Raw genomic sequence first — 12,369 nt, 5'->3', positions numbered from 1 at the left:
ATATTAAACAACTTATTCTTATATATTATACATTTTCATATACCAGGTTTTAAAAATTATTTTTATTTGAAAGATTATTGAGTTACATAAAGACAGAAGGAGACAGAGTGAGAGGGAGATGGTTTATCTGCTGGTGCACTCGCCAAAGAGTCCCATGGCTGCTGCTAGGTCACTCTGAAGCCAGGAGCCAGGAGCTTCATGTGAGTGTCCGACATGAATGCAGGGTCCCAGGCACTTGAGCTACCTTCTGTTGCTTTCCCAGGCACGTTGGGAGGAAACTTTCATGGAAGTGGAGCTAACAGGACCAGAACAAGAGCCCACATAGGATGCTAGCGGCAAAGGAAAGCTTAGCCTGCTACGCCATGGCGCTGGCAGCAAAGTTTCTTATTTTTATAAGCCAATCATTAATGAATGTAGGATACATCACCAAGATGAATCACAATCTCAATGAAAATCTACTATCATTATAGTAATAAACACCGAGCCTAGCACCGGACCTAGTGTTAAGACGCCACTTGGAGCAGCTGCATCCCATTCAAGTAGCAGTGTGAGCTGACGCTCTGCCCGGCTTCCAGCTCACTGCTGAGGAAGACCTGCAGAGGCAAAAAGTGAGGGGCCACCCGATCAGGTCCCCGAAGCAACAAATAGCCCAGCTGTGACTCTTCACTTAGCCTTGGCTACTGTGAGCACTTAGGGTGTGGGCGAGCACACCGGGGCTCACTCTCATGTATCTGTCTCTCAAATTAATCAAACAGGAAAAGTGGCATACTCTGACACACTTATGTATGAAGTTGCATATGCATTTTTAGGTAAGAAAGAAATCAGTCTAAGGGTATGAGACAAGTATAAGGAAATGAAGCTTCTGCAGCAAAGCCTGACGCAGCTCCGCAGCACGTCTTGGGAGCACATCATGCAGGAAGCCCAGTATCTCACTCTATGAAGTCCTGCCATACCCCAGTCGGTTTATGAATGGTCCCAACATTTCTCCTACACAAGGAACCCTAGCAACATTCTAATTGAGCTACCCTGTCTTACAACTTCAGATATTTAAACCTGGAAGAAATTGTGTCTATTGCACATGCAGTGAACAAAAGTGTTTTCTCTGGTACAAGCAGTAAGCCTATTTCCTACAGAGACTGTCTTTGTTACTAAAGAATACTGTATCTGGGAATGCCCTCTAACATGATGTCCTTGGTGTCTCAGAGAATGGAGACTTGACACTAAGAACTAGCGTTCCAACTCTTAAACCACATTCAGAGCTTCTTCACTTTAATTAGCTGGCATGTGATGGTGCAAAACCACTTGGGACTAAACAATGAGGATGCGTTAGTTCAGATCGCAACTTGGGGGCTTGGGAACTGCGACCCTCAGTCAGACATTCACCATTTCAGGTCTCAGTTATGACCATATAATATAGTAACACTTAGCTGACAAAAACATATTATGCACATGAGAGCCTGTGCGACTAAAAGACATTGCAGTGACTTAAAATAAATGGTTTCAGCTCAATGAACATTCCAATGCTTGGAATACTTTATTTCTCACTGGGATTAAAGAATGATTCTGGAATAATAGATCTGAAGCACCAGGCACTGACCTGTGTACAAAGACTTCGCATTGGCTGGGTGGCTCCACAGTCGTCCCATCATGCTCTGGTCGCAGGCTGGGTGGCTCCACAGTGATCACACCTTGCCTGGTCACAGACTCGTTGCAGCTGTTCACACTCTCTGTAATGGTCACAGTCTGGTCTTGCAGCAGTCCCTACATCCATCACATCCTTTGCCCTGGGCATTTCCTTGAGCAGACACCTCCTGACAGACACAGGAAGATGTGGAAATTCAAGTTATTATTACGGCTGCAACCCCGAACTAACATTTCATGAAAACAAGCTACCTTCATTGACGAAGGCCGCCATCAGATTATTTCTGTACATCAGCATCTTCACGAACTCAAACAGCTGTGGGAGAAGAACACCTAAATATATAAAACTAGGCATCATGACCTGATACTGTATGGACAAAAGTTTGTCTTCCTACAGATTCAATACTGAAATCAATACTTTTGCAGACCAAGTGATGTTTTCAGCTGGCCTTTAAAATGAATGCAAATCCCATGAATGAGTTTCGAAGCATAATAACTGTATTATGCTGCTCAGAAGTTTGTTTCTTGAGACAGAAGTGTGCATTGATCCTGGTCCATTATATCATATCTAGAATTTGTCTCTAACACTGAATTATCTCTGGGTTTAAATATATTGTGGTAGTGCTGTCTCTGAAAAGATATCTACCTCTCAATCCTTGCAGAATCTGAAAATTCACTTTTGTGTGTTACAGTGTGCTATTTCACATGTATGAATGATATTCTACACTTATCAATATATACAGCAGATATTAGTATTGATATTTATCAGCTAAGACAGACAACAGTGACAAAGGCCGTGGCCTAGTGGTTAAAGTCCTTCCTTGAATGCGCTGGGATCCCATGCGTACGTAGGTTCTAATCCTGGCAGCTCCACTTTCCATCCAGCTCCCTGCCTGGGTGGGCAGTCTGGATGGCCCAAAGCCTTGGGACCCTGACCCCAAGTGGGAGACCTGGAGGAGGTTCCTGGCTCCTGGCTCCAGATCAGCACAGCACCGGCCTTTGAACTCATTTGGGGAGTGAATCATCGGTGGAGGATCTTCTTCTCTGTCTCTCCTACTATCTGTGTATCTGACCTTGTAATAAAAATAAATAAATAAAATAAATGTGAAAACACATGAGTGGTAGTCGCAAATAAAGGCAAGCTAACGACAGCATTTTTTTCCATTAAAATCTTTAAATTGCGCAAGGTGTGATAATGTAGTGCTTGAGGTCCTCACCTTGCACAAGCCAGAATCCCATATGGTTACCGGTTCTAATCCCGGTGGCCCTGCTTCCCATCCAGCTCCCTGCTTGTGGCCTGCGAAAGTAATCAAGGACGGCCCAAAGCCTTGGGACCCTGAACCCACATGGGAGACCTGGAGGAGGTTTCTTGCTCCTGGCTTCAGATCGGCACAGCACCGGCCATTATGGTCACCTGGGGAGTGAGTCATCGGCTGGAAGATCTTTCTCTCTGTCTCTCCTCCTCTCTGTATATCTGACTTTGCAGTAAAATAAATAAATCTTTAAAACAAATCTTTACATTGAGATGAAGATGGAAGTGTCAAAATAGACAAATATTGGTACACTGCACCTTCACAGATGGAACAACTACCAGGAAGAATAGGAAAAGGGGACTGTCAGGTTTGGGGGTGAGGTTTGGCTCCTATCATTACAGACAATGGAGAGCACTGGCTCCGCCGTAGATGCTCCATTGCTCGTAGGCGACCTTTGTCCTTATCTGCTCCTGGGACTTCCAGAGCTAAGCTGCCTACCTGGGGTCCACTAAAAGGACTAACAGAGTTGGTGCCAAATAAGTACAAGAAAACAGGACAACCTTTCAATGCAGAAACACTTCTCTTGGTGATGCTAGCTGCTACCATGACAACCTCCTCCCGGGCAAGTAATTGTGTTTGCTGGACTTATATTTCTTATTCACCAGTTAACAGACCAGTAATCAGGATCAATGTCACAGTTCTAGTATACCTTTAATTATTTGGTTGCAAGATCCTTATGATCTTAGGGGACCTCTTAAGGCTGAAGAGGAGAGGATGAAATTACATGACCCTTATCAGACAGGGTCTGATGGCATACCCAGCTGCATAGGATATGAGGAACACCATTTACATGCATCTTCACAATCATGCCTGATGGCTCTTAAACAGCAGAAAAGAACCTCAGTTGTTTCTATCAAAGCTACTGGATTTTATTGTCATATTCTTAACCAGACTCATTCAAGACGTATATACATATATATTTACATATTTATATTTACATATCTACAGTAAAGCCTAGGTCATGTCATTGGATACATTGAGGATGCATTGAGGATAGCCCTGTGCCGAGTGCCCACGTCACTGTACTCTAATAAAACAGCAGTCCGAGGCCCATAATCATTCCCTTCAAATGAGAGTAAACACCCCAGATTCTATCACCTTGCATACAGCAGGCTGGTCTCCTCCAGCTCCTGATTGACCTCAGCAGCCTAAACAAATTCATCGGTGGAAATTAGCAATGGCACTCAAACCACTTGAGATTTGGCAAGGACAGGTTGCTAGCCAAAGTGTTTTCTTTCCATTTACCACCAGGAAAGAGCAGGCAGTTCCTCTATAGGAACAGATCATCAGGTCTGGCTCCCTGTACTAGGTGTTCTTGCCACCCTTGCTTAAATTCTAGCATTAGCATTAATTTTTTTCCACCCAGTCTTTCTATGTTTTGAGAGTCCATATATGTATCTGGCTGGCAGTACAATGTCCAGACCTCAGGCAGAAATCTCAAATACCGTATGCCTTCACATGATTCTTCACGAAGTAGAGATTTAAAAAACTCATAGGATTACAAATTACTGCAATAACTGCAACTGCCGCAGTTGCAGGGCCTGCATTGCATCACTCAGAACAAACAATTGTATTCAGGAGCCATCAATTTGGAATTGACCATGTTGCTTCTGGAAGATAAACTACAACCTATCAATCAAAGACTTTCATTAAAGAGTGCCTGGGATTATATCCCCTTTTGTGTTACCCCTGTTCCTTAGAATCAATCTTTGTTACCTTGGGATAGCGCAAGATATCATTTGTGGTGCCATGGAAATGTTTCTGGTCAATAGTTTGAATTGGAATGAGAAATTAGATCCATTTTCGGTGAAGTTACACAAGGTTCCAGGGTTAAGATATTTACCTGGTTTACTGAACATATGTCTCATGTTAGTGTTTACCAATGCCTAATTTATTGGAGAGTACAAATTATTATTTTGATCACACTAACATAATGCCTTTTTTTGCAGGAAAATCATAAATTTATTGAAGTTTATATATTACACAATATTATTTATTCAGCATTTCATAGGTTGATCACTACTTTTTAGCTCATTAGACCCATAAGCTTCTATTTTAAATTAATTGGCGGAAGAATAAAAATGGAAGAATAGAGTAAGGACACATTGAAACACACAGAAAAACATCAGCTAGTGTGAAGCTGAGAGGGCAAATTCCAGAAAATAGAAGAGGACAGAACAACAGCAGAGGGATACCTGGAGACTGACAGAAACAGGAAAGCAGCCTACACAGTGGTGTGGTGTTGCAGTGACTGATACTCCAGTGACATTCAGCTAATGGTGATCTGAACTCCACCGGCAGCTGAAACTACACCAGCAACAAGGTGGGAAAGGACATTCACCGTGAACTTGGGAGGTGAACCCAGACAGAGAACTGCCTGTCCTGCTGGTCTGTTTGATTTGACCAGGAGAAGAGACAGAGCAGCAGATCCCATATGGGCAGTGCAGGAGTAGGGTGGGTTTCAGCCCAGTCTGTCACCTAGAGCTGTATAGGGCATCTTTTGTTTAAGGAGGCAAGGGACATGGATAGCACTGTGCATGCACTGAGCTGGGAATGAACTCATTCCACTCAGTGAACAGGAACAAGGTGGAATCCTCCAGGCTCTACCCCAGATAGGTCTGGGTAGCCCTCAGACCTGATGGCCAGCAGATCAAGAACTCTAGTAGTGGCATATCAGGTGCCATTTCATATGGTGTAGCAAAGAGTTTAAGACTGCAGGGGACAACAGTGAGCTGCACATATAATAAACTCAGTGAGAACTCACTGAGCTAAGTGCATTGCACTGGTCATGCAGGAAAATAATACCAACTTTGGCACTATACGGGTCAAAATAGGTCCATGTGGCCTTCAAACCTAATGGTCAACAGATTCAGGCAAGATCACCAATAACAACCTAGATTTATAGGACACTGGTGTCTCCCTAATCCTGGGACCTGCTCCAACCAAAAGTGGGAGAAAGGTTGTACAGGCAATGGTTCAGCCTCAGCACGGTACCAAAGGAGGTGGAGATTGGTGAGCCAGGATTTGGGGCTACGGAGTTCTTTGTGTAAATCTAACATAAGAACCCAGAATGGAACTCTCTAGAAGGAGTAGACAAGTGACTGCAAACAAACAGCTGTGTGCCAGAGTAAGTAAAATCAAACTATAGATCTGTGGATGACAGAGCTTAGAAATCGGTCCCAAGGAGAAGAATCTGTCCCAACCAGAAGTACAGTGACCAAAGGAAAAAGCAGAGACAGAGGCGCAATGAATAGTTCTAAAGACTACTCTGCAAAGGAGCAAAACCTTTTGCTAACCTCAGAGCTAACTGAGGAAGACATTGAGAAATTTGGGGATACAGAATTCAAAACACTTGTTATAAACCTTCTGGTCAACAATGAGAAGCACGTAAAGCAGGTATTCAAGTAATTTAAGGAATATGTCACACTGGAAGTGAATAAAATGAAAGCTGACATATCAGAAATAAAGAATACAGTAGAGCAAATTAAAAGCACAGTGGAGAGTCTCCAAAATAGAAGGAAGAAGGCAGAAGAAAGAATCTGAAAATTAGAAGATATTTCCTGTCACCAGCGGGAAACAAACAAAAAACTGGAAACAGACCGGGATCAGGCCAAACATAATGCCTTTTTGCATTATGTCCATTTAGTGTGCAAAAATAGACCCAATGACACGAATCAATGATGTAACGCCGCTATAGCGTCAATATGCTCATGCCTCATAATTCACCACAAAGCGGAAATGAAAGAATAATTGCCAAATTTCTGGAACTCTGCAATCTCCTAAGAAACACTTGCATCCAGTCATGGGAAAAACCCTGATTCTGAAATACCAGGAAGCAAACACGAGATAGGAATAGTCTTCAGGTTTTAGAATTCCCAGGAAGGACAGTTACCTTCGATGCATCGTGTTTACTATCTACATTGAGGTACTAGGATTGGAATACTGAAATTTTGCACCATAAATCTGTATTGAAGTAATTGGATCAGAATCATACACACTGTTAATTTTTAACTGGTCCATGTCAGACAATAACCCCCATTATGTATTCATATCATGCAGCTACTGATTTTCCCATAGATACTTGCTATAAACAGCCCATTCTTACTTTGTTCAAGGCACTTGCTGTTCATTCCAAGAGGTAGCTGCCCAACTGGATGTTCAATAAAAATCATTTCACCTTCTTGGAGCCTCACAAGATTTTTCTTGAAGTCTTACACTACTTGGAAACCATTCACCTGTGAAGAAATTCATAGAATACATAGGAATTAAGAAGAAACTACAAATACAAGAACTCAATTAAGAACTGAGAAAAGAATCTAACCAGAAATTTTTCAAATATTAGTGCCAACAAACATGTAAAACTTATCACTGCAATCAGGGGCATGGTGAAAAACAAAGTTGGTCATCTCACTTTACCTGGGAAATATATTATCAAGAACATTACATAAACACTAGGACAGCTGTGGGGAGAAAGCAATCCTCATATGGTGGTGATGGAACTACAAAGAAGCACACCCACTGATAGCAGCGTAAGCTTGCTTTAAAAGCTGAAATGCCATCTCTTCTGGCAGAACTGAGAAAGAGGAAAGCAGCACCTAAGATCCCTGTCCTACTGTACTCACTGTGGCATCACGCACAGCAGCCAAGGGAGGGAAGCAAGCCGGGTCTCCATTAGCAGGTGAATGGATGAAGGAAAAGGTTACCAATACACGGTGCAATAGCATTCAGTTACAACAAGAATCAGAGCTTAGCATCTGCTGGAAAACACATGGATCTGGTGATCACTCTGCCCTTTCGTGCGTGGGAGGTGTGTTTTGAAGCTCATCAGAAATTGCAATGATGATTACTTAAAGTATTAAGTGTGGTTGAGGGAAAGGTGACAGAGGGGCACTGGATAATGGGGAGAAAATAAAGTTAGATCAAAAGCATAGGGGAAGGTATTTAGAGCATGAGTTGGGGTATTACCTGGGCTGCCAACACCACATGTTGGAAGTGCCTGGACTTCAATCTAGGCTCAATCCTAGCTTCCTGGTGATGTGCACCTTGGCAGGCAGCAGCTCAATCAGCCGGGATCCTGGATGGAGCTCTAGCAGCTGGGCTTCAGCCTGGCCAGGCCTTGATCATGTGGGCACCTGCAGTAAAACAACAGGTGGAATATATCTGTGTATGTGTGTGTGTGTCTTTCAAGTGAGTAACTTAAAAAGAGAAGTAAACACAACAACAACCTTACAAATGAGTAAATATAAAAAATAAAACTGCACTGCACGGGGTTATCTCTCAGAACAACGCATTACAGCGCCCCAGAGCAGATGGCAAGCCGTAAGCAGAAGGACAGTGACAGCAATGCCACAACTCAGGACTGAACTCTTCACCAGTAAATCTCTTCAGCTGCATACGTCAACCCAATGTTGATAGTAAAAATGAGTAACTCTTTATAGGGAAAATAGTAAGGGCTAAAGGATGCCACAATTATATAAAATAAAGACGAAAACCTGTCTCATACACACAGAGGGTGCTGAAGGCACCATGGTGTAAGTTAACTTATACATGTATTGAGAGAGGCACTTGGGCTAGTGTTGTGGTGCAACAGGTCAAGCTGTCACATACGACAACAACAGGCCAACTTGAATCCTGGCTTCCTATTTTGCTTTTAAAGGATTTCTTCAGTTTTTGAAAGGCAGAGTTATAGAGCAGGACAGACAGATCTGCTGTTAGCTGATCCACTCCTCTTCAACAGCCAGGGCCAAGCCAGGTCCAGCCCAGGAACATGGAGCTGCACGCATGTCTCCCACATGGGTGGCCACACTGCAAGCACCTGGGCCATCTTCTGCTCCTTCCAAAGGTGTAAGAACCTTATAGAGCCATCAGTTTTTACTCTAGGCTGCTCCATTTCCTATCCAGCTCCCTGATGTTGTGCCTGACAAAGCTACATAAGATGTCCCAAGTCCTCGGGCCCCTGCATCCACTCCTGTCTCCTGGCTTTGCCCTACATTTGCCCTGGTTTGGGGAGCTATTTAAGGAGCCAGCTAGTGCACAACAGACTCTCTGCCTCTCCCTCTCTGTCTGAAACTGCTTTTCCGATACTGGAAAGAAATCGTCATGAGAAAATAAGGACAGAGATTCCCTGCTCCACTGTTCACCCCCTGAATGGGTCCTGACGGCTGAGAGTGGGGGGACAGGCGAAAGCCAGGAGACTCCAACACGTTCTCCCATAGAGGAGAACCTAAGCACTTAGGCCATCTGCCACAATTTCCATTTTTCATTAGTAGAGAGAGAAATCAGAAGTAGAACAAGCAAGACTTGAACTTATACTTACATGGGATATCAACATTGTAGGCAGAAGCCTAACACACTGCACCACAGTCCCTGCTGCTAAAGGAAATCCACGGAGATGCTTAAGAACAGATACAAAATAGCAAAAGGAAGTAATATCATCCTAAGTGATCATAGGCATTTTCAAGTCTGTGCTGGGGAAATGAGAAATGGAAAGAGACTTAGAACCTTCTGTGACAATTTAGAATGCAAGCCAGCACACCTGGAACTGCGAATCTGGAGGAAAAGGGAGCAGAAAATATGGGCTTAGAAACAATTGTGAAACTCTCCCTACACTTTTTTTTTTTAAATATTTATTCAGTTTATTACAAAGTCAGATATACAGAGAGGAGGAGAGACAGAGAGGAAGATCTTCCGTCCGATGATTCACTCCCCAAGTGAGCCGCAACGGGCCGGTGCGCGCCGATCCGATGCCGGGAACCTGGAACCTCTTCCGGGTCTCCCATGCGGGTGCAGGGTCCCAAGACATTGGGCCATCCTTGACTGCTTTCCCAGACCACAAGCAGGGAGCTGGATGGGAAGTGGAGCTGCCGGGATTAGAACAGGCGCCCATATGGGATCCCGGGGCTTTCAAGGCGAGGACTTTAGCCGCTAGGCCCGAAACTCTCCCTACATTTTGTGAAAAGCCTCAATTTACACTTTCAACTTGCTCGGAAACTCGAATCAAAGAGATACAAAGAAAACTGTTCAGGACAAATCATGACCAAGTTACTGTAATCTAAACATGAAGAGAACACTTCAAAAGTGGCCAAAGACAGAGAAGCACAGAGCATAGCAAGGTACAACCAGGAATGCATAACAGCTGCTTCCCATCACACATCAGGACACCATCACCCAGGGCCACAATCTCCCTCCTGGAAGTCACTGTCCCCCAGATCTCCTGTGAACTGTACACTCAAGGCAGGAGTAGGAAGCCAGCAGCCCCATGGGGAAACAGGACATCACTTACTAAACCCACACAGCATCCACCTGCCCTGCACCTGGCAGAGTTCTCAGGGAATCGGGCAGTGCTGTCGTTACGCTCATCTGCAGTTGGGCATCTCAGCGCCAGAACCTGCATGTGGTCTCACACACCTCGCAGTTCACCTACCTCGGGAGCCTGTCACTGCACAGCCACCACACACGGCCAGCTAGTTCAGCCAGCTCCTAACCCTTCTCCTATTCCAGGAGCACACACCAGTCTCTGGCGCCTCACAGTCTTTGGGCAAAGTGATCACTGACATCGCGCTGTCTTCTTCATCCCTTCCAGGGCCAGAGGATGCACCACCATTGTTCTGGACGCGGTCCGGTGTGCAGGTTCCGTCTACACGGGGTGGCGCCAGCTGAGATCCACCGCTGGGTCTGCATTCACCACGTGGGGAACAGCACCCCACTCCGGGGCCCTCCAAAGCCCACAGGACTTCTCTCTGTCTCTCATCCCAGCTTGCCAGGACATGAAACCAACTGCACAGCCTGTGGACCATCTCCAGCAGAGACACAGAGCCTGCAATTCAGAGAGCAAATGGCGGACGTGGTGCGGGAAAGCACGAAAGGCGCTGGAAGGACCCTTCCCAGACGCTTGCTGATGACGTCATCGGGAGACTACATTTCCCAGGAGACTCTGCTCTGGTTCCTTTGAAACCTAGTAGTGATCTTGTTAGCAGGAGAGAGACCTAGTGCATCAGAACTGGTCCTCATCCAGATAGCAGACATGGGATTCGGTTCTTCATTGACTCAAATTCTGACCAATTGTAGAAATAACGGGGAATTATTAAGCAGTCATAATAAATAAAGCATTAGTTTTGACACATATTTTAAATTTATTAATTTGTCATCAGATTTTTAAATGCAAAGACAGAAAAAGTCATATCTCTTATCACACTTCGATTTTAGTAGCAAGTAAGAAATTTTTATTACTTCTGAAATGCCTGTTCTTCAAGTCCTTGCCTTGAACATGCCAGGATCCCATATGGGCGCCGGTTCAAAACCCAGTAGCTCAGCTTTCCATCCAGCTCCCTGCTTGTGGCCATGGAAAGCAATTGAGGATAGACCAAAGCCTTGGGATGCTGCAGCCACATAGGAGACCTGGGGGAAGTTCCTGGCTTCAGATTGGTTTAGCTTTGGCCTTTGCAGTCACTTGGGGAGTGAATCATTGGACAGAAGATCTTCTCTGTCTCTCCTCCTCTCTATATATCTGCCTTTGTAATAAAAACAAATAAATCTTTAAAAAAATGTGTTCTCATGCGGAAGTCTGATTTGTGACTTGGCACTGGATTGAGTTGCTTAATGGGGAACAGTGCTTCGGATGTGTGGTAACACCATAGTTAACATGCCATTATCAATGTGCAATGTAAAAACATTGGAGCCCAAAAAATGCTAAATTATATGACCCAGAATGGATCGTCTTTTAATATTTTTATTATCGTGGTTCTCTGTGGTGGCCAGTAGGAGGCAACATTTCTCCACCAATCGATAGTTCCCAAGCTTTGTAACAGTTGAGCCGCTTACAGCTTTAAGCCTATGACTGTGAACATTGACAATAAGGCATATTAACAATTGCGGAAATCCACAGGACATGCTCATTGCAACACAGTCAATAATTGTAAAAATGTGGAAGTAATCTAGATGTCCGTCAGCAGAAGACTGGATAAACAAACTGCGGTTCATCTAGGCTATGGAATTCCACTAAGCTATTACAAAGAATGAAATACAACAATTTACAGGCAAATGGGCTAAAATGGGGACCATTTTTCCAAGGGTAAAGAGCTAACTGGAAAAGGTCAGATATCATATGTTTGCTCTAACATAACAGGCACTAAAAATACAACATCACAGAGGAGGACAAACACACATGTGTAACCCTACAATGGAAGGATACAACAGAGGCCAGACCACCAGGACTCAGGGAAAATCGACCAAATGCATCTCTACTATGGAATGAAGGTAGGCATATACCTGTTTATAAGAGATTGTGCCCTGGTGTTGCTCAATGCTAACATAGGTAGGGGATATTTTGCTCATCTTCTCAGGGAAAGGCTGTGTCAGTAGGGAGGGGAGGGAACTTGGCAAGAGGGATGGGAAATGCAAGTGCTTATTAAACTGT

At 44.2% G+C, this 12,369-nt stretch overlaps 1 long non-coding RNA gene across 1 annotated transcript; it reads right to left on the bottom strand.

The window, feature by feature from the left end:
* Positions 1-1,704: 1,704 nt before the first annotated feature.
* On the bottom strand, positions 1,705-8,019 carry LOC131479318 (uncharacterized). Its single transcript, XR_009244813.1, has 3 exons — positions 7,920-8,019; positions 7,060-7,189; positions 1,705-1,811 (listed from the first exon to the last, which is right to left on the bottom strand). It is a non-coding gene; the product is annotated as an uncharacterized LOC131479318 (long non-coding RNA).
* Positions 8,020-12,369: the final 4,350 nt, after the last annotated feature.

This window comes from Ochotona princeps, unplaced genomic scaffold (genome assembly GCF_030435755.1).
Source record: "Ochotona princeps isolate mOchPri1 unplaced genomic scaffold, mOchPri1.hap1 HAP1_SCAFFOLD_999, whole genome shotgun sequence".
In the NCBI taxonomy this organism is placed as follows: Eukaryota; Metazoa; Chordata; class Mammalia; order Lagomorpha; family Ochotonidae; genus Ochotona; species Ochotona princeps.
This window is presented reverse-complemented; position numbering and strand designations above follow the sequence as displayed.